Here is a 27,561-nt window from a genome sequence, read left to right on the forward strand (position 1 = left end):
AGTTTTATCCAGTTTCATGCAGTCATTATGGGAAAGTTAACAGAAAAAACAAGTCAGCTAATTACAGAGCTACTGTATACAAAACAGAACTCAAAACAGGCATAAAACTTTGAACAGAAAATAGTGAGGGCAGTGGAATATAAGTGTGCTTGTGTGTACTGTATTTTATTGTATATAGTACATGTGTGTGCCATACAGAAAATCAGGACACGATTAAATCACATGCAGGTCATTTTGCAGGATGATACTGAGCAAAAATCCAAAAGTTCAGGTCTTAATTCTTAGTAAATCAGCTCATACACTTAGAATTAATGGTTCAACAACATACAAATAAAACACGTTAATAAACTTTTATTGTAGTGTCATTTATTTACCTTATTAAAAATAATTTGTCATTCGAAAGATCAAACAACCAGTTATGAAATGTTTTCTTATTGTGACCTTCACAAACTAAGTGGACAAAGTTGCAGAGGTCTGGCCACAGCTGTTGCACGTGTTAACTACAGCAGGCATCAAAAGCAGGGGTACCATTTATAATGGTAATATAAAATAGCTTTCCTTCCAACACACAGAAAAATACTAAATAATAATCAAATTATTATGAAAATTAAGTTTCAACAAATATCAAATATAGACTTACCAAATGTACATTTCAATATAAGTAATGGATAATTTGCTGTAAGCTTTCAATTAGTGCAAAATGATCAGTATAAAAACACATGATTATAATCAGTACTTACAGCATGTATGAAGATCAAACACACCATTTGTAACAATAGAATGCTTTCATAATAAGTGCAAATAAATTATTTTTGTTACAGAAAATTTAGAATATTTGAAAATGTTAAAATGTACAGTACGTGTCTCAATGTTGAGAAATATGTTTATAATTTGTGATGTTGGCATTTCTCAAGTAACAAATACAATTAGAAACCATATATAAATATAATACAAAACAATGGGATAGGAACCTGCTGGTGGCGCAAATAATAAATTGTTACCGTGAAGGGTAGCCGTGATGGTCAAATGTCCATAACAAAATGTAGGAAAGCTTCTTATGGATTGTTCTCATATGGATCCAAGTCAAAGAGGTAATATGTAAAAGAAAAACACACAAATGGAGCACACAGTCAATTTAGGATCCCAGAGTCTATAGATAATGGGGGGGTGACTTCTTCCAGGAATCCTTATGGTGTGGTAGCTTTATAAATGTGCTTCTATCTGTAAAGGGTCACCCTGGTGTCCAAGGAAAGGTAGACTCCTCACATGTATGCTTACTTCAAAACACAACCAAAAAAACTTATAAAGGTTTATTTGAAGCCTCTGACAGTGCAGTGTCTTTCACCCAGTACAAGTTGTCGTGGAAAATCCCGTATGGATTAAGTTAAAAATGAATGCTCACAATCATGATTACTTTGAAAGACGTCGTTCTTCCATATAACGGTTTCTTTATCAATAAGTCTTCATTTCATCTTCATTCGCTTTCTGACTTCGTATTAGGCTCGATGTTAAGCATAAAAACGAAGGGGCGTGTAAAGATTCATACAAGTTTATTATAAAACAATTAAAATCGTAAAAACGTGGTAATTTACCACAATGGATCACAAATAGATAACCAGTGACACAGATGCAGCACAGTACAACAGTGGTGTAAGATGTTAAACCCGGGGTGTCTCACCGCTAACTGGCTGGAAGGACTGGTATCAGGAGTGTTCCAAGATCCTCACATACTCCACCAATATAAATATAAGATGGTGATCACAGTGTAGCTTCTGTGCATTGTTATTGACATATAGGACTCTTAATTGGTAGCATAGTTGAATATATATATATATATGTATATATACATATACTGTATATCTTGTAGTTGTCCGGCACTCACATAGCTGCTGTAATGTACCCTGGTGCCATGATTCAACAATAACAAGTTCCCACACAGGTATCCGGCACTCAGGGACTGAATGAACAAGCTGGAGACACAAGCTGAAATCAACATTTCTGGGTGCTGGCCCCTTTATCAAGACAACCATGTACAATAAGACACATACCTTATATGCAGTTCATTGCAACATCACCACCACCATGACTCCTGCGGGAGACCCATGTGTTAGCTCCGGCATTCTGGGATCTACGAGGGGAAGGGGGGGGGGCGTGATTAACACCACTGTGACCAAGAACAGTAAAATGTATTACTTTTATTTTTAACACCTATATCACCTTGTGTTGGTTTTACATTTATTTAGCATTTTTCACATTTCTTTTACACTTATAACACTGATCAGATAACCTCACTTTCTAACACTCTGACACCTTACTGCTGTCCTCCTTTTTTTCTTTAACACTCAGCAGCCTCTTTCATTTGCCTAACAATGATCTCTCACTTCTATCCCTTTTCTGTTTGATGCCCTGGGGTAGTATGGCTGGGGTAGTTTGGGGGGTGCTCTGCGCCCCAGAGGCGAACCCCTATAGTGTTAGGGACCTGTGCAACGAGGTCACCATGAAGTAGGTGGGCAGGCTCATACACTGGCCAATATATGCCAAGAACCTCGAATATTATGGTTGTTATCATTGTAATGGTGTATGGTGCACCTACAACCTTTTTCCTATATTGTAGTACTAAGTCCCAGCAAGGTAGCACATCCCATTATAAGAAGCCAGGGTGTGCAGTCCAGGCCCCCTCTACACAATATAGTCTTTCCAAACACAGTCAACACATTTCTATTGGATTTACTTGTAGACAACAGATATGGAACACTAATATGTGTCAGATCTGGGCTAGTTTGTGTATCCGGACTGGAATATAGAGTTGGAGTAGGAGGAGAAGCTGTGTGCAAGAAGCTATATGGTTTAATAAAGTTATTACACATGGATTGGAACAATAGTGGTACTGTGGAAACTGTAGATATGCTGGAGGAACAGGTATCTGTTGGTGCTGGGATCTGTGGAGTGTGAAACAACTGAGCTAAGCAAGGTCAGCAAAGCTCAATGTAAAAACCAGTCAGGATCTGTGAGGCTTAGCTCTGGAGATGGACAGAGACTGATAGACTATAAGACTTGGAAGTACACAAGACTTGGTACTAAGAGAGTCTGCAGCACTGTGGACAACAGAACTAGGTTCTGGGCAAGATTCAGAAATATTGAACACCACCCTGGGACTGATGTCTTTGGAATCAGGAACGCTAAACACCAAGCTTGTATAGTTGGCACTGGAGATGGGAAGGCTGGACACTGAGCTGGTGCTGGTGGTACTGGACGCTGGTCTGGGACCCATAGTACATGAATCAGAAATTTTTAAAACCACTGGTGGTACTGTACACTGACCAGAATGGAACTGGCTGGTACCAATGGTGCTGGACCCTGGGCTGGAACAAGTAAACCACTGTAGAAAACTCAGCAATCAAACACAGAAGAGCACAGAGAATCTGCTTATGCTGCAAGTTATAAGATATATTAAACTGGGAACCAGACAGCTCTTCAGGAAATCCCTTTATAGGAACTGCTCACTGTGGATTGGCTGAGGCTGTCAATAAACCAGGAACTAAGCCCGCATTGGTGGTGCAGTATTCAGCTGACCCGTGCAAAGATCGTTGTGCCCATAATACTGATCTGGTAAGAACTACAGTGGAGAAGATGCCAGTGCCACCTGCTTTACAGTCATGAAGTAGATGGCGGGAGAACACAGGAGAAACCAGGAACTAAACCCACATTGGTGGTGCAGTATTCAGCTGACCCGAGCAAAGATCATTGTGCCCATAGTCCTAAGCTGGCAGGAACTACAGTGGTGAAGACGCTGGAGCCACCTGCTTTACAGTCATGCAGGAGCTGGCAGGAGAACACAGGATAAGCAGCGGCATCAATAGTCAGCGGCTCAGCGACATTAGTACTTAACAGGCAGCAGAAGACCTGACAGCATATGGATTGGTAAATTGGTAAATTATGTGGTCTGTGGCTGGGGTTTCCAAGGCATGCTTTGTCAATGTGCTTCCTAGTAGAAGTCAGAAGAAAAAGCAACAAAGTGTTTATCAATCTCAAGAATCTTATCAATTCTGTTTCAAGATATATTGATAGTATTGAGCCATGCTGAAATGGAACTAAGCTAGAACATTGAAAATAAATGATGCATATTTTAAATTATATTTTCTGACATATACTGTAAGACTGTCTCTATATCACAACAATATCTGGCTACTTTGAATCATTACCTTTATAAAGCAACCATTGGTTTGTTGAACAAACAAAGTATTAAATGTCACATTCCTGTATACTGTAAACCACTGATGTGGGTTAATGTTTTACTGTGCAATTCATTACGTGGTTAAATTCCTGACCCTTAAAAGCAAGTAGTAATAACAGGTATTTTATATATGTGCATTACTTATTGACAGTGACTTTTACACATGCCTTTTTACCGATATTAACCCTGCATTATGTACTGCTGTTTTATTTTATGTATATTTCCATTCCTCATGCATGCAGGGCCGTTTAGGGCCTGGGTGCCATCCTAGGCCATTGTATCATCTGCCACTGTCTAGTAGTAAGCACAATTATATAATTTTTTTAATGCTTTATATTACTCAAAGCAACCTCTGATTTGCAGAAGGTACTGTATGTGGTGACATATCAAAAATTTATAAAATCACCTCTTATATTTGTTTATGTTGAGGGAGTAAGAGAAGAATCAGAATCAGCTTTATTGGTCAGGTATACTTGCATATACTAGGAATTTGTCTTCGGTCTGCTATACAACAGCCAAGTGGGTAACAAATAAGCAGGTGTGGGGAGGGGGACATGTAAAGTCATACAGATAGGCATACCGTAGGGACACAAGGGAGTTACATGTACGTCTAGTCAGTCAATGAGTTCAGCAGGCAGACCGCTTGTGTAAAGAAACTTTTGAGGCTTCTGGTGGACCTGGTGGGGACGGCCCTGTAACACCTGCCTGAAGGAAGCAAGTTAAACAAGCTGTGGCTGTGCTGTAGCTGGTCGTTTACTATCTTTGTTGCCTGCTTCATAGCTCTGGACAGGTACAGGTCCTGAACTGAGGGAAGGTCAGCCCTGATGATCTTCTCTGTGGTTCTGACCACCTTTTGGAGCCTGAAGCTGTCCCTCACACTGGCGGAGCCATACCATACCAGTATCGATGTACACAGTACCGACTCCACAATCACAGAGTAAAAGTGGAGGAGAAGCTTCTGTGGGATGTTGAACTTCCTTAGTTGCCTATAGAAGAACCACCTCTGCTGTGCTTTCCCAACAGTGGCATCAGGATTGGACTCCCATTTAAGGTCCCAGGAGATTGTGGTCCCCAGGAACTTGAAGGAGTCCACTAGGGATACCACACCATCAGCAATCATTAGCGGAGGTGCACTAGCTGACTTCTCAACAGTTTTGAGAGGTTTAAGCTCAAGGTTGTTGTGGCTGCACCACTGGGCCAACCGGTCTACTTCCTGTCTATTGGGCGATTTGTCCCCATCCTGACTGCGCCTCTGAGGTGCACTCATTTGTGTACAGGGAGAAGAGCAGGGCTGAGAGGACACAGCCCTGAGGGGCTCCTGTACTAATGGACCGCGCTTGAGAGGTGAATTCGCCCACTTTCACCACCTGTGTTCATTCTGTCAGGAAACCTACTATCCAGGAACAGGTAGCTTCTGGGACCCCTAGTCAAAGTAATGTGGGTTGGAGGATGCTGGGGACAATTGTATTGAAGGCCGAACTGAAATCGACAAACAGGACCCTTGCGTAGGTACCAGGAATGCCTAGGTACTGTAGAATGTAGTGCAGGCCCAGGTTGAATGCATCCTTGACACACCGATTCGATCAATAGGTGAACTATAGGGGGTCCAGTTCAGGGCCAGTCACAGTTTTCAGGTGATTCAAAACCAGACGCTCAAACGTCTGATCATTTTGGAAAACGGGACATTTTCATTACAATAGTTGTAGTAGGAACTATTCAAAATGAGGACACCTACTATAATCACCTAAATACAGTGTCTCGGCTGGTCACAAAGCCTCAATTGTATGGTTAAAGAAGCGATCGACACACAAAAACCGGCAGTTGCCGGAAAAACAGGGATTGCCTTTTTTGGAGCACTCTTTTAAATAAATAAATTTTAAATTGATATGATTCGTGATTAAAAAACGTAACTTTTAATGACTTTCTTTAAAATAAAGGGGGTGAAAATTTAATTCATAGCTGTCACATACATTGACACGCTTCCCCAAAAATTCAAAAGCAAATGGCTATTTTAATAATTCATAAATGTGGTGACTAGTATTGAGTGTGAAAAAAATCTTTCTAAGCTGTATTAAATTCATATGTTCAAAACCCAGATGATTAGATTGTCTCAGTTAACACCCAGTAATGTAATCAAATTTTTAAACACTACTTTTAAACACATAATACTGTAAAATTTACACCCATGATATAATTACATTCTTACATGCTGCTTTTGCACACATGGTACTATAAGGCTTTTGCACACATAATACTATGGTATTCGCATCACATAATACTATGGCATTCACATCAGTGCTTCTAGCAAATCATATAAAGCACGCTGCTACTTTTCCTTCCCAGTAGATATAACTGGAAACACTGTTGCAGATTGTATATAACTAAATTTTTAATGTAGCCAATCCTTACTATCTGTAAGTGTAATCCTCTTTACAGATTATACAAATGTTGCCAGTTCTGTAGCTTCTATTGCAAATGATACACATGCAGTCAGATCCTACTAACTATCAATGCAACACTGACCACAGTCTTCCAAAAGTTAATAAGATGGCATAGACCAGCTACAAGCCTAACTTATGGTTTCACAAATGCTTAAAACACATTTAACCATCAGCATAAAATATACTACCCACTGTTGGCTGAAGTTACCGTGATAACAGTTCAATCTGCCACGCTGGTCTGTTGTTATGTCCTGACTCACAGTCAGCTAAGAGTTAATAACACGACCTGTAATAAATGTTAACAATTCCCACAAGGTACAAAAAGGGTGCTGATTTTAGACAGCATTGGATAGTACAGCACAGATCATAGTCTTCAAAAGGATTTAATTAATAGATTAACATGGAATAAATGGAAAACCTTATTTATAGTTTCACAAGCTCTTAGCATGGCACTCAACATATTTGGCCCGTATCTCTCAATTTAATCAGCAAAGAGTATGTTACCTGTTGCTGGTTCAAGATAGCGTGATCGTATTTCAATCTGTACCCGCTGGTCTATTGTTATGACCTAATTAGGAATCAACTTAGAGTTAAATAACACAACCTGTAACAGATGTCAACAATTCCTACGAGGTACAAAGTGGTAATGATTTTAGGCAGTATTAGATATACAGATATGTCCACTTACATCTTTGCTTTTTTTCAAATTTGGCACAACATTTAAAACACGGCTCGGCTGTTTTTCACTAGTTGCGAGTGAATGAACTTTAAAATTTTTGTTTGTCATAATAGAATATGTATAAAGTAACATATTAAAGAAGCAAATTAAGAAAAATCACAAGGCATGGCTAAATATCTCAGTCTATGGCATGCAAAACTGTGCTTTATATGGCGGGATATAGCAAAGATGTATGTGGACACATCTGTATATCAACCAATTACAAACACTTGAGCTGTGCGCATAATACAGATACGTTAGTTAATTCCTCTGCATAAACCTTATTTATAATTTCACAAGCTCTTAGCATGGCACTCAACATATTTGGCCAGTATCTCTCAATTTAATCAGCAAAGAGTATGTTACCTGTTGCTGGTTCAAGATAGCGTGATCGTATTTCAATCTGTACCCGCTGGTCTATTGTTATGACCTAATTAGGAATCAACTTAGAGTTAAATAACACAACCTGTAACAGATGTCAACAATTCCTACGAGGTACAAAGTGGTAATGGTTTTAGGCAGTATTAGATATATATCAACCAATTACAAACACTTGAGCTGTGCGCATAATACAGATACATTAGTTAATTCCTCTGCATTCAAACCTTTAGATGGAAAAGTAACGGACATCCGTCCGCTGTTTAATAGTGTTAGTTCAACAGTTGATTTTTAACATACACATAGTAACAGCAATACTTTCATAAATTGAAATACTAATTGCGGTATCTATTTTGGACTGATTATACCATGTATATATTAACAGCAATAGTCTTATGAATCTAAGCACCCAAAGACAATTTTATATAATCAGATTCAACACATTATATTTATACTCATAGTTATGCGTTTAGTTCCACTGTAATTCCACACAGCTTATAGCATATCCGAGTTTAACATAACATATATTCACAGCAGTGCCTATATATAGTTGCATGTACCGAATAGCATATACCAAAGCAGCATTACTCAAAAAACTTTTTAAATTATACAGTTGTCTGAGGGATACCAAATTATACAGTTATCTGTGGGATACCATTCCCATGTAATTGTAAAACTGCCCCGAAGCCACTGATCAACAATGCCTTACTCCAGATTCAAATATCCTCTATCATGTTATATGATTTTCATCACTGGAAATTGTCATCAGTTATAACACAGCAGTCTACAAGATGTAAATTATTACCTGGGGTACCCCTTTGTTCCTATATTTCAGCAACAAAACGTATAGTGACCAGTAGGGCCCTACTCTCACCCTCCACCCGCTCTTTGAAGATGTTGGGCAGCAGATGGGGACATGTGCGTAACAAGCCGACTGTCTATTTTCTATACTGATCAGGATCATCTATGATCAGCACGATTTCTTTATATATATCAGCACAACAACTGTTTCATGAGGAAGATAAGCAACACCTTACGCAGCAGTGAATGATAAATAGTGGGTATTTTTCCACTGGTCACTATACGTTTTGTTGCTGCAATATAGGAACAAAGGGGTACCCCGGGTAATAATTTACATCTTGTAGACTGCTGTGTTATAGCTGATGACAATTTCCAGTGATGAAAATCATATAACATGATAGAGGATATTTGAATCTGGAGTAAGGCATTGTTGATCAGTGCCTTCGGGGCAGTTTTACAATTACATGGGAATGGTATCCCACAGATAACTGTATAATTTGGTATCCCTCAGACAACTGTATAATTTAAAAAGTTTTTTGAGTAATGCTGCTTTGGTATATGCTATTCGGTACATGTAACTATATATAGGCACTGCTGTGAATATATGTTATGTTAAACTCGGATATGCTATAAGCTGTGTGGAATTACAGTGGAACTAAACGCATAACTATGAGTATAAATATAATGTGTTGAATCTGATTATATAAAATTGTCTTTGGGTGCTTAGATTCATAAGAATATTGCTGTTAATATATACATGGTATAATCAGTCCAAAATAGATACCGCAATTAGTATTTAAATTTATGAAAGTATTGATGTTACTATGTGTATGTTAAAAATCAGCTGTTGAACTAACACTATTAAACAGCGGACGGATGTACGTTACTTTTCCATCTAAAGGTTCGAATGCAGAGGAATTAACTAACGTATCTGTATTATGCGCACAGCTCAAGTGTTTGTAATTGGTTGATATATATCTAATACTGCCTAAAACCATTACCACTTTGTACCTCGTAGGAATTGTTGACATCTGTTACAGGTTGTGTTATTTAACTCTAAGTTGATTCCTAATTAGGTCATAACAATAGACCAGCGGGTACAGATTGAATTACGATCACGCTATCTTGAACCAGCAACAGGTAACATACTCTTTGCTGATTAAATTGAGAGATACGGGCCAAATATGTTGAGTGCCATGCTAAGAGCTTGTGAAACTATAAATAAGGTTTTCCATTTATTCCATATTAATCTATTAATTAAATCCTTTTGAAGACTATGATCTGTGCTGTACTATCCAATGCTGTCTAAAATCAGCACCCTTTTTGTACCTTGTGGGAATTGTTAACATTTATTACAGGTCGTGTTATTAACTCTTAGCTGACTGTGAGTCAGGACATAACAACAGACCAGCGTGGCAGATTGAACTGTTATCACGGTAACTTCAGCCAACAGTGGGTAGTATATTTTATGCTGATGGTTAAATGTGTTTTAAGCATTTGTGAAACCATAATTTAGGCTTGTAGCTGGTCTATGCCATCTTATTAACTTTTGGAAGACTGTGGTCAGTGTTGCATTGATAGTTAGTAGGATCTGACTGCATGTGTATCATTTGCAATAGAAGCTACAGAACTGGCAACATTTGTATAATCTGTAAAGAGGATTACACTTACAGATAGTAAGGATTGGCTACATTAAAAATTTAGTTATATACAATCTGCAACAGTGTTTGCAGTGATATCTACTGGGAAGGAAAAGTAGCAGCGTGCTTTATATGATTTGCTAGAAGCACTGATGTGAATGCCATAGTATTATGTGATGCGAATACCATAGTATTATGTGTGCAAAAGCCTTATAGTACCATGTGTGCAAAAGCAGAATGTAAGAATGTAATTATATCATGGGTGTAAATTTTACAGTATTATGTGTGTAAAAGTAGTGTTTAAATTTTTTTATCACATTACTGGGTGTTGACTGAGACAATCTAATCATCTGAGTTTTGAACAAATGAATTTAATACAGCTTAGAAAGATTTTTTTCACACTCAATACTAGTCACCACATTTATGAATGATTAAAATAGCCATTTGCTTATGAATTTTTGGGGAAGCGTGTCAATGTATGTGACAGCTATGAATTAAATTTTCACCCCCTTTTTTTTAAAGAAAGTCATTAAAAGTTACGTTTTAAATCACTAATCATATCAATTTAAAATTCATTTATTTAAAAGAGTGCTCCAAAAAAGGCAATCCCTGTTTTTCCGGCAACTGACGGTTTTTGTGTGTCTATCAGGTCTAAATGTGATTGTTGGAGCACCTCCAGCTCAAAAAAACCAAATTATCATGGTAAAATTATTAGTTAGCAGGTTTATTAGTATGTAATAATCTATTTGGTTTCGGTGCGGGGTATATTACATTTTTACAAAGTCATGGTTTAAGAAGCGCAATTTTTAGCAGTATTGAGGGGCATATCTCCTTTTATGTAGAAGTATATTTTTAAAGTAGAAATTGTTTGTGCACTACATCGGCCGAGTGTGTTGTTTGTGTTGTATTGTCATGTATAATAAATGTATGTGGTTTTAAATGTATAACCTGTTTGAGAGCTTCAATCAGCAGCGCTGCACATTTATTTTATTTTGTCTTTTTTCAGGAAGGGATAGAGTGATCCCTGATGTGTAGCAGCAGCTGGTTGTAAGCTTAATCGATAATTAACAGTGTCCATCTGATTTGGGCAGCCAGCGCCCAAATAGTCTGTCATTTATTTGTCAGACTTAATATATTGTTATATATTCTTTAGTTCCTAGTTCGGTTGTATAGTGCTCTGTTACTGCTGTTATAGGCCTCCTCTTTGGCCCGATGAAGTTGCCTGAGCTGGACATTGAACCAGGGCTTGTTGTAATAAATGCGGTAAGTCTTGGTAGGTACACACATGTCCTCACAGTAGCTGATGGAGGATGTGACATTGTCTGTCAAGTTGTTCATGGTGGTTGCTGAGGCTTTGAAACCCCCACATTCAGTGCAGTCAAAGCAGGCCTGGGGCTTCATCTTAGCCTCGTTGATCCATTTCTAAACAGTCTTGATGACAGGCTTAACCTCTCTCAGCTTCTGTGTATAGTTAGGAAGAAGATGGATGAGGCAGTGGTCAGATAGGCCGAGTGCAGCACGCAGGATAGACCTGAATGCAGACTTGAGGGTAGTGTACAGTGGTCAAAGGTTCACCCTTCCCTCACAGTAGCTGATGGAGGATGTGACAGTGTCTGTCAAGTTGTTCATGGTGGTTGCTGAGGCTTTGAAAACCCCACATTCAGTGCAGTCAAAGCAGGCCTGGGGCTTCATCTTAGCCTCGTTGATCCATTTCTAAACAGTCTTGATGACAAGCTTAACCGCTCTCAGCTTCTGTGTATAATTAGGAAGAAGATGGATGAGGCAGTGGTCAGATAGGCCGAGTGCAGCACGCAGGATAGACCTGAATGCAGACTTGAGGGTAGTGTACAGTGGTCAAAGGTTCACCCTTCCCTCACAGTAGCTGATGGAGGATGTGACAGTGTCTGTCAAGTTGTTCATGGTGGTTGCTGAGGCTTTGAAAACCCCACATTCAGTGCAGTCAAAGCAGGCCTGGGGCTTCATCTTAGCCTCGTTGATCCATTTCTAAACAGTCTTGATGACAGGCTTAACCGCTCTCAGCTTCTGTGTATAATTAGGAAGAAGATGGATGAGGCAGTGGTCAGATAGGCCGAGTGCAGCACGCAGGATAGACCTGAATGCAGACTTGAGGGTAGTGTACAGTGGTCAAAGGTTCACCCTTCCCTAGTGGGACACCTGACTTGTTGTTTGTACTTAGGTTGCTTCTTGCTCAGGTTAGTTCTGTTGTAGTCGACCAGCATTATGAGCAGAGAGTCTGGGTGTTTTTGTTCTATGTCAGATATGCATACAGCCAGGTGGTGCAGGCCTTCGTTCGCACAGGCAAGGGGGATGTACATTCCCACAAGGACAATTGAGGCAAATTCCCAGGGGGAATAGAAGGGGTTGCAGGTGATACTTAGCATCTCCAGGTGAGGGCCACATGATTTGACTAGGATCGTGACATTGGTGCACCATCTGTCGTTGATGTAGAAGTAGATGCCACCACCCTTCATTTTTTCCCGAGAGAACCTTGGAGCGACCGGCCCTGAAGAGACTGAAGCCCAGCAGAGACATCAGGTTGTCTGCAATATGGTAGTCCAGCCACGTCTCCCTAAAGCAGATTACGGATGACGCTGTAATGCCTGACCCTGCGCTGCCCTGATCCCAGGTCCTTCTACTAGGGCTAACATGAGGGCCTCTGTCATTATCTTTCTGGGGCCACCGATCCACCAGCCAGCCGCCACCCAGGCTGCTTGGTCATCTACTTCAGCATCCATGTTGTCCGCACAGGGCAATGAGGGCAGCAAGGGCTGCAATAGCTGCTGATCCGCCCGCCGATAGGCCTGATTGTTAGGTAAGTACTGCAGGAGCACTTCAATTTAGGAGGGATTCACTGCTGTATTTGGTCACCGGTGGGGTAGACAAGGGCAGGGGAAAACAAGAGGAAACAGGTATTTTGGCTGAGCTGCATAGCTCCGAAGCAGCTGCGGTGCCATCTTGGATTGTAATTACTATAATCATTATTGCTATAACCTATTGCTGCTCTTTAATCCAATGGGTCTATTTGAAACAAGTGATACTGTAAATAAAATAACTTTGCTTTTTCTGTTGCTGATTTAGTCAATTATTCCAGGACAAAGCAGGGTTGTGGAAAGGTGTTAGAATCCAATTCCTATTGTGTAGGTGTGAAAAATCTCAGTGTGAGATGCCTTTGAAGTAGATTTCTTGTGGGGGTAGTGATAACATGTGTAATGGGGACAGGGGTGTATCTAGGGGTCCAAGCGCCCCTGGCAAAGTAAGGGGCTGGTGCCCCCCCCCCCTACACACATTTGAAATAAGGTGTGAGTATTGGAAAAGGGGCATGGTCTTGTGGGGGAAGGGCATGGACACAATAGTACTTCCAAATCAAATTATGCCACATAGTAGTGTCCCTTTTCACATTACACCGCACAGTAGTGTCTCATATTCACGTCACACCATCCCTCTCCCCTAACCCTCCCTTCCCAAAGCCTGACCCTAATCTGCCCCCCCCCTCCCACAGCCCCTTCAGTGGTGCCTAACCCTAACCCACCCTTCCTAATCTCCCTCCATGCAGACTAACCCTAACCCTACCACCCTCGCAGCCTAACCCTAACCCTCCCACGTGGCTTGCCAGTGGAGACTTTGGCACCAACTCTATCCAGATTTGGCATTCTGCATCACTATCTATGTTGGGATGCCAGCATCATTATTCCAAGCAGTTTCGGGATGCTGGCGTCAGCTTTCCGACCGCCAGGATGGCAAACGCCGGCATCTTGACTTCATTCCGAATGAACTGCTAATGAGCTGCTGTGAGATGAGCCTCAAATGGACCCAGCCATTAACCAAACACCATTAGTTGGATGGTAGAAGTGCTTCCTGTTAGAAAAAGACATCAGGGTGCCATCACTTCCAAGATAAAATGATCAATTATACAATTAACTGATATACATTTCTTTGAACCTGGCCTTGAAATAGGTAAGATATGTATTTTCTTTATTGCACTCAACAAGTTAAAGTTTTCGCTTACTTACTACTTACTTACATCTAACATGCATGAAAATTGTATGGTTTTCCAGGTACTACAGTCCCTTCTCCCAAACACTGACACTTTATTATCTTCAGCAACAAATAGATCTATAGCACTGTGCTATGTAACAATTGCTGTGTACCTGGTGAGAGTCTGTTACTGCCGGTGCGGCACCGGTGTCCGTCAGCACCGTACTGCACTAGTGATCAGACTTGTGTCTGGCAGCACTGCACTGCACTAGTGATCAGACTAGTGTCCAGCAGCACCGCACTTGTAATCAGACTCAAAATAAACTACAGTTCCCAGCATCCCTTGCTGCCGGGAGCTCCCAGCAACAAGGGTTGCTAGGAGCTGTAGTTTATTTTGAGTCTGATTACAAGTGCTGTGATGCCAGACACCGGCGCCGCTCCAGCAGTAACAGACTCTTACCAGGTACAGTCTGATAGTACTACTTTTCTACCCTTTGGCCGAGGGTGGCACCACCAGGCGGCGCCCCCTCCTTGCCTGGCGCCCCTGGCGAGTGCCATCCTGGCCAATGGGTAGATACACCCCTGAATGGGGAAGGCTCCTGTAATTTGAAATGAACAGTGACCCTTCAGCAATTCAGAGCCTGAATATACTGTATCTTAGTTGATTCGTGCAAGAAGTCAGAGTTATTTGTTGCTCAGTGAACAGAGGTGAATGATGTCTAAGTGAGGGGCTGGATGGAGCCAAAGATAGGTGTTAGTCCACAGTACCTTGTCTGGGATGTCCAATGCAGAGTACAGTAGATTCCAAACTGAAGGACTTCTCAGTAGAGAGATGCAGAGGTTTCAATCCAGTATGTATCTCAGCACAGGAATGCAATCCGTTGGTTTTGATGAGATGTCCGCATAGTAGAGTAGTACAAGTTAAAGATAAGTCCTTGGATATTTATGATGAATCATAGGTCAGTTGTGGTGAATTTAAGCTGTTTAATGGAGATGATCAGGAGCATGTAAAAGATGAGGCAGCCATCTTTGCTAGCATAACAATAGAGGGCATACATAGAAGCACTAGGAAGAAAACTTTTCCCTATTACTATTTTTGTCTTTATCCTCCGATGCAGAATTATCCTCTGATTCAGGAAGAACTGAGTGGAGAACTCATCGATCAACATGCTTCTAATGCAACTTATAGAGCTGGTCATCCATGGCAGGTGGTGGGATAGTATGTGGGACAGAGCTGGTTGCAGGCTCATCTGCCACACTTTAAAGTACTCATCTTGCCTCATAGTAGGAATAACCCTGGATGCATGTGACGCTATACAACTGAGCTGTTCTTGTGTTTCATACATCAAAACCTAGTTTGGCAATCCTATCCATTGTATTTTTTATTTCTACAGATGGTAAAAAGAGAAATGATTGTTTACAATAACGTTATAACTAAAATATATCAAAAGGTAGCATCAACAGCAATTTAGTAATGTTTTACTTTTCTTTGCTGTATTGTTTTATTATCTCAGAATGACCATACATATTTGAATTGTGAGTCTAGATCAGTAGTTCTGTGCCTCTGGACACTTGCAGGGGTGCCATGGGTTGGTGGTCCAGGGCCAATTCAAATTTTTAAGGTCAATGTATAAGGCAAAGCCAGTGCTAGTGGCTGTAAATTATGAAATATGTGGACAAACAGAAGAAAATCTTCTCCCTCACCACATAACTGAACCTAAGGAATTCATATAAACACTATTTACTAAATTTAATACCTCTACTAAATTTCTCAATAAGAAACTTTTGGCCAAGGGGTGCCGTGAGTGAAAAAAAAATCTGATACTCTAGGGTGCTGTGATTCCAAAAAGTTTGGGAACCACTGGTCTTGACACAATGAGAGCATCCAATCTCTTGTTTTGTAACCACACAAAATGGTTTGTTGACAATCATTTCTTTTCATCATTAATTTGGCAGAACACATGACTTTTATCTGACATTATACAGGGTGAGTGTCCCTTATCCAAAATTCAAAATCCCACATTTTTGGGTCCTCTACTGAGATAATGACATATATATATATATATATATATATAGATATATATATAGATATATATATATATAGATATATTATGTGTATATTATGTATATTCTTCATATTGCTTTACTTACATTATTTATATCCCTTCCAAAATCAGCAGCCTGCATCACATGTGATGTTATAGGGTTTTATGTATTAATACTGTTATATCAATACTTACCATGTTCCTTTTAAAAACCACTTCTCATCTTCATGAATAAATACTTCAATTTAAAATGATCCACTCTCCACATAATAACACTTGACATCAACTAGCAATTTTTATTTTTTGTTAATAGATATAAAAGCAAATATGCATATGGCACAGAAAGGATCAAATATTGTTAATCATATTAACATAACCTTTTAGAGCACTAAAAGAAAAAATGTTTTGCATGAAGTCTACAGAAAGTGCTTAAAAACCATTCACTTGCTGCTGAGACATGAACTCAAAATAAAATATACAAACATGATTTATGTTCACTTTATTATTCAATATAAATAATGCAAAATTATATGTTTCAATATTTGCATTTTTCAGCATGAATGAGAAAATCTGTGCCAGGTTATTTATTTGCTTAAGTTACACTGGATAATAGGGTGGAATTTATCAAATGCCGATTTTGCTTGCATGCTTTAAATTGCTTCATGTGGCCGGCAGTTGTTTAGCTAGTGGTTTTAAGGGTTAAAAGTGAAATAGTGTTGTTTGGAAAGATATAGTGATTTTAATTCTTAATAAACATATGGTTTAAAGCAAACTGCTTGTGGTTATGGAAACTTCCACATTTTTTGTGGGTGGCCCAGAACATAGGCTGGATCTCAGCACCAACGGATGTCCAAAGCCAATACTCATTTGCAATGGTCCCTCCTTGGTACAGATGGAGCCCTGCTTATCTATCCCTTTAATAGGATTAATTGAGCCAGTGCTATCGGACTTAGGGGGTCATTCTGACCCGATGGCATGCTGCACTTCTTCGCAGCTGTGCGATCGGGTGGAAACTGCGCATGTGCGGCGTCCGCATGTGCGGCGTCCGCATTGTGCAGGCGTGGCATTGCCCGGCGAGCAGCGACGCCTCCAATGAAGAAAGATTGACAGGAGGAAGGCAAATGTGGGCGTCAACTTACCATTTTCAGGGCGTGGAGATCCGAACGCAGGTGTGTCGAGGCCCTTGGAGGGTGGATGTCTGACGTAAATTCCTGCAACGCTGAAGTGATCGCACAGGGTGAGTAACTCTTACCCTAGTCTAGTTCTGCACAAAACTTTTTGCATAGCAGGGCTGCACAAGCGTTCATAGCCTTGCTATGCAAAAATCCACTCCACCATAGGTGGCGTCTAGTTGATCTCATGGGCTGCAAAGAGTTGTAGAGTGCAATCAACTCGGAATGACCCCCTGAATCCCCTGCTGTAATGACTTAATCCCCTGCTTTATTGTTCTCTCTGTATTGTACTGCAGCTGAGAACAATAGATTAAAGGCTTATGCTAATAAACCTTGTTGCACCTAGGTGCAGCAGAGAAGGCTAGATGAGCGAGGCTCATCTGTACCCATAGTTAGGGATTTTAGGAAAAGGATGGTGTCCCCTATAGTTTAATAACTAATGTTCGACAGTTGCCATATTAATAGCATGTGTGCCCACTTTCAAAGAATACATGTAATAAATTAAGCCTATCAAAGAATAAGTAATGTATATGTACCCTTTCAAAAATAAATTATATAAGTGAACACTTTCAAATAATTATTAATGTATACTCTATGCTTCTTTCACATAATAATACATATCAGTGGCATTTTCAAATAATGATAATTAAAGATGAGATGAGCGGGCTCAGTTCTCCGAGAACCACGCAAACCCAAACTTCTGTGATCTGAATGAATCAGAGTGGTGGCTCAGGTTTTAACGACTTGCTCAGATTCCAAAACAAGGCAAAACACTATCATCCTGGTATCAGATTTTGTGGGTTTTGGATTCAATATAAGTGCCTGCTGCAGTGACTAGGTGCCATTTCACAGCATACACTGGACAGGTAGCACATCCAGTAGACTGCCAGGACATTACAAACAGGTAGCTCATCAACTAGATTACCAGGGCATTATGTACAGGTAACACATCCACTAGATTGACAGGACATTACAAACAGGTAGCTCATCAACTAGACTACCAGGGCATTATGAGCAGGTACCGTAGCACATCCACTAGACTGCCAGGGCATTATGAACAGGTAACACATCCACTAGACTGCCAGGGCATTATGAACAGGGAGCACATCCTGACTGCCAGGGCATATATTAATCCTTTTTTCCTGGGGCACCACACAACCTAGAGATCTTCTGAAATAATAATGGGCAGCCATTAACCATTGCATTAACCCTTTATAGGTGCACAGTCACACTGATCCTGTAACTGCCTGCAGTGCTGCGCAGAGTTTCTAATACAGGGGCAGTATTAATTAACCCTTGGTGCACACTGGTGGTTTTTTGTCACTGCCCGTAGTGCTGCCCAGTGCTCCTAATACAGGGGCAGCTTTAACCCTTGGTGCACACAAATGTTCATTTTGTTGTCACTGCAGCATTAACCCTTTAGTGGTGAACACTGGTGCATGCCACCATTGGTATAATAATCGTAGCAGTTTATAAAAACATGTTTGTTTTTTTACAGTGTGTATTTTTTTGTACCACTTGTGTGTGGTGTAGGTGCTGTACATTTGCTCACATAAATATAAGCACTGTGACTCAGCAGGCTGTACTCCACTGCATTTGTTCACATAAATAAAAGTACTGGGACTCTGCAGTCTGCTCCCCACTGCATTTGTTTAAAACTTCACATAAATGTAAGCAATGAGTCCACAGTAACTTGTCAGTGATTTAAAAAAGTTAAGTAAAAATAGTTCATTTGTTTGTACAACTGGTGTGTACTGTACCATGCCCCACTACATTTGTTTATAACTTCACATAAATATAAGCTCCCCACTGTGAGTTGTCATTTGCAAACAAAAGTAAAAAATAATTGTTCTTTTTTTGTATAACGTGTGCATTGTACCCTACTGAGATATTGATCACATAAATGTATGTTATTCCACACTGGGAGTAGTCATTTGCAAAATAAATAAATTACTTTTTTATACAATCTGTGTGTGCTGTACCCCATTGCAAATGTTTTCACATAAATATAAGCAGTGTGATGTCCCACAGAATGAGTTGTCATTTACTAAAAGTTATATTTTATATATAAATATATAATTTATATAAAAATATTTTCTTGTACAACTGGTGTACCCCACTAAATCTGTTCACAACTTCACATAAATGTAAGCATTGTGACTCTGCAGAGAATTTTCATTTCTGAAAAGTTTTAAAAGTTAAAACATGTTATTTTCTTTGTACAACTAGTGTGTACTCATCAATATGTATAATTATCCAGTAAAGAGTAGAGCAAGAGCTGCAACCAAATACTAGTACTTTAGCTGCTGTCAGTTATAATAGTATAACAGCTACTAATGATGGTCGAGGGGGCAGAAAGTTTAAGAAAGGACACCAGAAATAAAAATCTTTCACAATGTAAAAAAATGTGGTAGAGGCGTCACCTTAATAAGTGACAAATCAGTGCCCCAAAAAGAGAACACTAAGGTTCAAACTGTATGTTCACAAATTCTAGTTCAGGGGTGTTCACGTTAGCTCTATTTGAGTCTGACATTTCTCATACTGTCATCATAGAGAAGCCTCTTTCACCTCCTTTCATCATTTCTGCACCATCTGCACATGTTGAGAGAGTACAAGCAAAGATGATGATGAGGACATAATAGAAATTGAGGATGCTAGTGTGTAAGTGGAACAGAATGAGTGGGATATTTCTGTACTACTAACTGACACTAATGAGGATTATGAGGATGTTGATGATGTTGAAGTGCCAGAAATCAGCCACCAGTAACAGCAGTTCTTACCCAAGATTAATAGAAAGCCACTGTGATGCTTAAGTATAATGCTAAAAAAGCCAGCGCTTGGGTGTGGGATTATTTTTACACAAATCCACAAAACATTTGTGAAAGCACCCAAACAAACCAAGCACTTTAGCCACAAAAGTGTCAGTCCCTGTCACTGAACTGCTTGATTTGTTAAAATGTGCATGTCCTTTTTTAACATCCAACATAAGTGTGGGTGAGAGGGTCCAAGGACAATTACATATTGCACACATTTTCTTTTCTGCTATTGCTATGTGGCAATGTTTCATAGATGTGCTAAAAAATACTGTGTGTTTGTGCCACTGCTCTGTCACTTGCTGCAGTCTTTGGCCTAAACTGGATGAAAACAAAATTGTGAGCTGTGAAGTGGTTAAAATTGACTGGAAATGACTGGAAATTAATGTTAATGAGGTTAATAATAATGTATGATCAAACAAGGCCCAAATTATGTGATTTAGCTGTTTTGACTAGAAATGAGTTGGTTTGGTTCTCAGAGAACCGAACCCCCCCCCCCCAATACTCATACTTTGTGATTCTTGCCACCTCGATTACATCATCAAGGCAAAGCATCATCATCCTGCTGTCAGATTCTCACAGGTTTTGGATTCTATATAAGTCCCCGTGCATCGGCGCCATCTTCACTCTGGCATTGGAGAGTGTAGTAGATGGACATTTCCATCTCAATTCTGGGTGGCATGTCATGGTGTGTGGTGGGTGGGGGTGCCCTGTGTGATGTATCTGAAAAATGGGTGCTCTCTGTCTGCTGTATCTGAAAAATGGGTGCTCTCTCTGTCAGCTGTATCTGAAAAACAGGTGCTCTCTCTGTCTGCTGTATCTGAAAAAGGGGTGTTCTCTGCTGTATCTAAAAAAGGGGTGCTCTCTCTGTTTGCTGTATCTGAAAAATGGGTGATCTCTGTCTGCTGTTTTTGAAAAAGGAGTGATCTCTGTCTGCTGTATCTGAAAAACGGGTGCTCTCTGTTGTATCTGAAAAACGGGTGCACTCTATATGCTGTATCTGAAAAAAGGGTGCTCTCTGTCTGCTGTATCTGAAGAAGGGGTGCTTTGTTTGTTCATCCATCCAGGGACTCTGCCCCAGTATAAAATTAAAATAATAAAAGCTAAAAACAAAAAGCCTAAAATTATAAAAAATATATATATTTTTTGTTTGTGCTGTACCCCAGTGTACTATACAATTTTTATTTTCATAAGTACTGTGACACTGCCAGTCAGACGTAGTATATTATTTCCTACTCATACACGTTTTGTGCGATGCTGTCGGTGAAGTCAACCGCAGTGTGTAATTATTATTATATACATTTCTGACTCATTTGCACGATGCTGTCTGTGAAGTCAACCGTAGGGTGTAATTATTATATACATTTCTGACTCATTTGTGTGCCACTGTCGGTGAAGTCAACCACAGTGCATAATTATTATATATATTTCTGATTCATTTGTGCGACGCTGGGGTGTGACTCATTTGTGCGACTAGAGGGCTTAAGTCAGGGTAAGTAAAATCATTTAATTTTAGAGTGGAAAAGAGAAAAAAATCAAAAGGAAAGTTAGCTGCAAAGGCAGTAAGTCAAGCTGCACATTCAAAATCAGAACCATCAGACATTCTTGAGGAATGTTTAGGGGTGTCCACGTCAGTTGACAATTCTCACACTGTCCTCATAGAGAAGTCTCATTCACCTCCTTCCACCATTTATGAACAATCTGAACATGTGGGGAGCAGTAAAAGTAAAGATGGTGATGAATCTGATGAGGAGGGTGATGAATCTGATGAGGACAACATAATACAAATTGAGGATTCATGTGTGGAAGTGGGAAACGATGAGAGGGATATGTGTGTCCTATCTGATACTGAGGATGTTGATGATAATGTTGTTTGTGTAAGTCAGCCACTGGTGGCTGCAGTTGTTGACTGTGGTAAAAAAGAAAGCCATTGTGATGCCTGGGCATAAGACCAAAAAAGCAACCTCTTGGGTGTGGGATTATTTTTACCCCAATCCTGATGTTTGTGAAAACATCTGCTCTATTTGTGAGGCCAAATTTAGTAGAGGTAGGAATGTTAGCCATCTTTGCACCTCCTCCATGTTATGTCATTTGCGGCAAACACATGAAATTTATTGTACAAGATTATAATGTAATTAACACCTCATCAACATCCTCAGAGTAATTACTTAATGGAGAAAGTCCTTCTAAAAAATGTTTTTGTGGGGGGCCCAAACAAACCAATCATTTCAGCCATAAGTGAAGGTCCCTGTCACTGAAATGATTGGTTTGTTAAACTGTGCATGTCCTGTTTAATATATACAACACACGGGTGGGATGGCCCAAGGACATTTCCATCATGCACCTTTATTTCTTTGTGTTATGTGCTCTTTGGAGCATTTTTTGTGCATAGTTTCTAAATCTGCCATTCTGTCTGCCACTGCAGTGCCACTCCTAGATGTGCCAAGTGTTTGTTTCATGCACTTCTGTCACTTAGCTTAGTCACCCAGCTAGCTCGGGGCAACCTTTTAACCTAAACTGGAATAAAAACAATATTGTGAGCTGTGATCCCGGAAGTGAACAAGCCCGCAGGTGCGAAAAGCGTTTTCCACGGAGGGACCACTCCTTGGAAGGACCTGCTGGCACCAGCTGTTTCCAGGACATGACACCCTTATCACTCCCTTTGACTGTTACAGTTGGAGTTTTCGTAAGCCTGCACCCGCTGGGTGAAAAGAATTCCCTATACCCACACTTGTATTCCTATATCTGACACACATTCATTTATATGTGATCAGTGTATTTAGGCACAGTCTTATATATATTTTGTGGGTATACCCACACCTGATACACATTTATTCACTTGTGATCATTATATACACATTTATTTACATGTGACTATTGTATCCAGGTCAATCAGTTATTCTCTTGTGCAACAAACAGTCTATAAGTGTCAGTGATCAGTCCGAGTCACAAATAACATATTGTCCTGATTAACAGTGTAAAGCACAGTCTATTCATTAAGGGATACCACTGTTACTTCTCAGCTCATTTGTCTTTAGATTTATATGAAAGTCATCAGCAGTGTAATAATTGCACTTAATTTTATCCACAAGTCTTTGTTTTGGAACTGTGCTTAATTTATGGATGATCTCTGGCTACAATAATATTTGACGTCTCCATATAGGAGAATATATGTCTGACACACATATGATTTATAAATCTGCCTGACGTTTAAGATCAACTTGGAGCTCTTCACTCCTATAAGACTCCCTAATAATTTATAAAAATAATAAAAAATAAAAAAATATTTCTTTACAAACTTTTTCTGACTTATTATCTTTCCGTGGACTCTCATCCATGATCCAGGACGATTATACTCTTTCTTCTGTCAAACCATATTCTCTACCGTGCTTATATAGGTGCACTCTCATTGGTATATAGTTCCTCTACTATCATACTACGCTGACAATGCCCGATCTCGTCCGATCTTGGAAGCCAAACAGCGTTGGGCTGGGTCAGTACCTGGAGAGGAGACTTCCTGGGAATACCCGGTATTGTAGAGTAGGAATTATTCCTTTTATTTAAAAGGCAGCCAACAGCAGTATCACCACTAATCTTCTTTCCCTCTTTGGTTCTGTTATACAATAGTTCAGCATCAGGCTTTGACAACTTTAACAGATATCCAAAATATGTGTGCAATCGGAGTAACTGGTGACCAGCCAAGTGTATAACATAGATCCAAATATAGTGGTTCTTTGAAGATACACCTATCACACACTTTGTTTCTTCCTTGGTCCCAGTAATACAGAATCTCTGTACTGGTCAGGAGAAATGGCGGTTAGACAACCAAGTGTCTACAACCTTTCTAAATATAGACCAGAACATTTTAACATTTTTTCACATTTTTTCACAATCCTCTTTGTTTCATACTTTGGATCATATATGGGTAACGATTTTAATTTTGAACAATAAACAGATGTTTTAAATATTTTCTTGATACATATTTGAAGAATTTTCTTCCTTGTATAAGAGTGCGCCCACACAAGAGCTTTCTTTTTCTCCAGTTGTTAGTAGTAGGTGTTCAAAATAGACAGGAAATGAGTGGAAATGAATGTTGAGGCAATAATACTGTAGGAACAAAAATACCCCCAAATTCTGTGATTTTAGCTGTTTTTATGATTTTTTTTAAACAAAAATTAGAACCAAAACCAAAACACACAAAGACGGGTTTGATATTATAATTCATATCTGTGCCATTTTCCAACAATACTTAAATATTTATAACCTTTTAAATGATAAAATATTTACAGTATATGGTTCGTTTTTTGTTATACATATTTGCACATCTTATTTAATAATAAATTATATATGACCTTGTTTAGGAGAAGGGGTTGTATTAATAGTAAGGTAAATATACTATTGAGTAATAACTTTTTATAACTTTATAATTACTGTTATATTATTAATAAATCACTCACAAAATATAACAAAGAAATATAATTATTTTCATTTTTAAATTCAGGGTAGCCATGATATTCTTATAAAGAAGGTTGCATACAGATATAATTAATTTAAGAAATTTTGTGTTCTGATTAACATTGATAATAATCACAAAACTAAATTATCTAAGCAGTGTATAACAGATGCTATTGGTACATAATTACATTAAGTATTTATTACTGTATGTGTTATGTGTGTGTCATAATGTACAGTATGAATAGAATTAATACCCAACAAGTTCTTGGAGGAATCTTGTGGCAGAGGCTTTTGGAATTTTATCAGTGGGAAAGAGTATCTAGAAATTCAGGATATATAACAAACAAAACTGAGCATCCTGAAATGCTAGTGTAACTATTTGTAGTACTCGGGTGTATTGCACAAGGGATTCACTTGTATGGTGGGTCCTAGCAGAGGAAATTAGCTTGTAGTTTGGCAGTCCTGGGTTTGATACATGTTTTTTCAAGATAACGGAAGACAAGGTTAAGCAAACTCATGGTATAGGGTCCAATTCCAAAGATCCATAGACTCACGTCGGGCCTAATTTCTGTCAATCTGCAGGCAAAGGCAAATGAGGCATTGTTTAGACAGTTCAACATAATTACATCAAGAAAAGACTGCTGGAACATCCCAATATGAGTTGCACATCTTACAGTTGGTCATGTATGTAAATAGACATGAATTTATCCTAGATAATATTATGAAGATATATAAAAAATCAGAATAAACAGTAACAGGTTATGTTCTCAGTCATATATCTTCCTTGAACTTCCACTTTTTAAGGCCAAGTCCACAGGATGATAATAAAAAAATAGGTATATATAGTGAAATACCATTTAATACATAAAAAAATATACAAATACACATGGATCAAGTTCAACCCAAAGCCTTTGGCAGCATGCAATGCTGGTAATTACCAGATTTAATGGAACTTTAGCCAAACAGTTCATATCAGCGTTTGATTAATGAAAGGATTCTGGATATCCTGCCACAACCTTGATCTCACTTGCTGGTCACCAATTTTCCACTACACGCCTCTTTGCTGCCACAGGGATATCCAACGCATTTCCACCCCGGTCTGGGGTCTTTTTCAAAGTACAAGGTCGAATACTGATCAATCCCAACTTGGAATGAGAACATAACCTAACAGCGCCGGCTAAGTGTTTACTCCGATTTTTTATATATGTGATACTTGTGGTGAGGGGTGAAGGAAACCTCTTAGGAGTGCTATATTTGGTTGGCTGCTTCCTTTAGCGCACTAAGTGCTTTCTATAACCTATTCCTTATCACTATCTGTTTTCCTTCAATAGAAATCACACAGTGCTGCATATATAGAAATGTTTAAACTAAGAGAGAATCATAAATTAACATTTGATTATGTATTCAGGGAGGAAGGGGACTCTGCAGTACTTATAGATGAGAATTTAGAAAGTCTAATGAAGAAATTAGAGGGTGCCCTTCTAAAAGAAAGTTGAATTTGGTGGGAAATGGGGACTAGAGACCACCAAATTATCCATAAAGTATTAAAGATACCGAAAATGCCACCTTTACCTCAGCAAATGAGGAATTCACTTCAGAATGGAACAGAATATTAAAGACATGTTCATTGTCCCTTATTAATCTAATCATTGTGGATAAGAAACAGGAATTGGTGAAGTTAGAGGCAGAAATGTTTAATTATAGGACTCTGACTAAACCTTTTGTAGACTTACCAGAATTTAAGAGTTTGGAAAAAAAAAACATTTTTATGGGGGGGGGGGCGGGGGAGGTTTAGGAGTTCACCATATAAAGAAAGGTGGAGACAAGGGAGAGATCAAACCCCCATGGACATGGGAACCCATAATAGGCTTAAACCATTGGAGATATACAATAGATTTTAACCACTGGAGGACCAAGCGGAGTCTTCTTTTTTATACAGGGGGGGGGAGACTAGAGAATATAAGATAAGCACAAGGGGAAAGAGGAGGTAAAAAGAAGAACAACAGACATAAACAAACCAAAAAAAGAAAAAGGAAAAAGGGAGAGAAAGGTTTAAAATTAAAGGAAGCAGTGCCAGATACGGATAAAGAGCAACCTGGGAAGTTAAAAATCTTCAATCTCACAAAACATGTTTTGGCAAAAGAAGAAATTTCTTTGCTGGAGAAAGGCTTAAAATACGCCCCAGCACTCCCCCTCAATAAATTCAGCACAATCATTGATATACAGAAAAACATTAGGAAACTAAATATACAGTAAAAAAGTGTTTTTTAATGAAAGAGGAAGGGACTACAATGACTGTGCCAACAGTAACGACTACCCCCTTTAAACCGAAGTCTATTTTCAATCCATCACATGTATGAGGTAACTTTTTAGAAACCTTTCTCGAATTAGTTACCTCTAAGATTCAAGAGATTGCAACAAAAATCGATAAATCCAATTTAACATATAAAGAACGGCAAATGTTTAAAAACCTGAAAGTAAATGAGGACCTGGTCATTAAAGCAGCCCACAAAGGGGGTGGTGGTGGTGATAATGACTAGGGAAGATTATGAGAAGGAGGATTTAAAGCAGTTGGACGATGGGAGAACATATAAGAAATTAAGGACTGATCCCATGAATAGAATTCAAAAAGAACTTGAGAAATTAATAGAAGAACACTATGTAAAGGGAACATTAGAAGAGAGAGAAAATAGATTAATAGATATAGAAGAACCGGTCACTACGGTACTCTATGTTTTACCTAAAGTCCATAAAGACCCAGTAAATCCCCCTGGACGCCCAATTGTTTCAGGAATTGGTTCAGTAACATCAAATTTATCAGAACTCATCGATTTCTATTTACAACCCCTGGCGGTCAAGAATAAGGCC

The 27,561-nt window shown here is 39.2% G+C and overlaps 1 pseudogene; it reads left to right on the forward strand.

Annotated features, from left to right (window-relative positions):
- The first annotated feature begins 23,661 nt into the window (after window positions 1–23,661).
- Window positions 23,662–23,780, forward strand: LOC134933958 (5S ribosomal RNA; annotated as a pseudogene).
- Window positions 23,781–27,561: the final 3,781 nt, after the last annotated feature.

Source organism: Pseudophryne corroboree, chromosome 1 (genome assembly GCF_028390025.1).
Source record: "Pseudophryne corroboree isolate aPseCor3 chromosome 1, aPseCor3.hap2, whole genome shotgun sequence".
NCBI classification, from domain to species: domain Eukaryota; kingdom Metazoa; phylum Chordata; class Amphibia; order Anura; family Myobatrachidae; genus Pseudophryne; species Pseudophryne corroboree.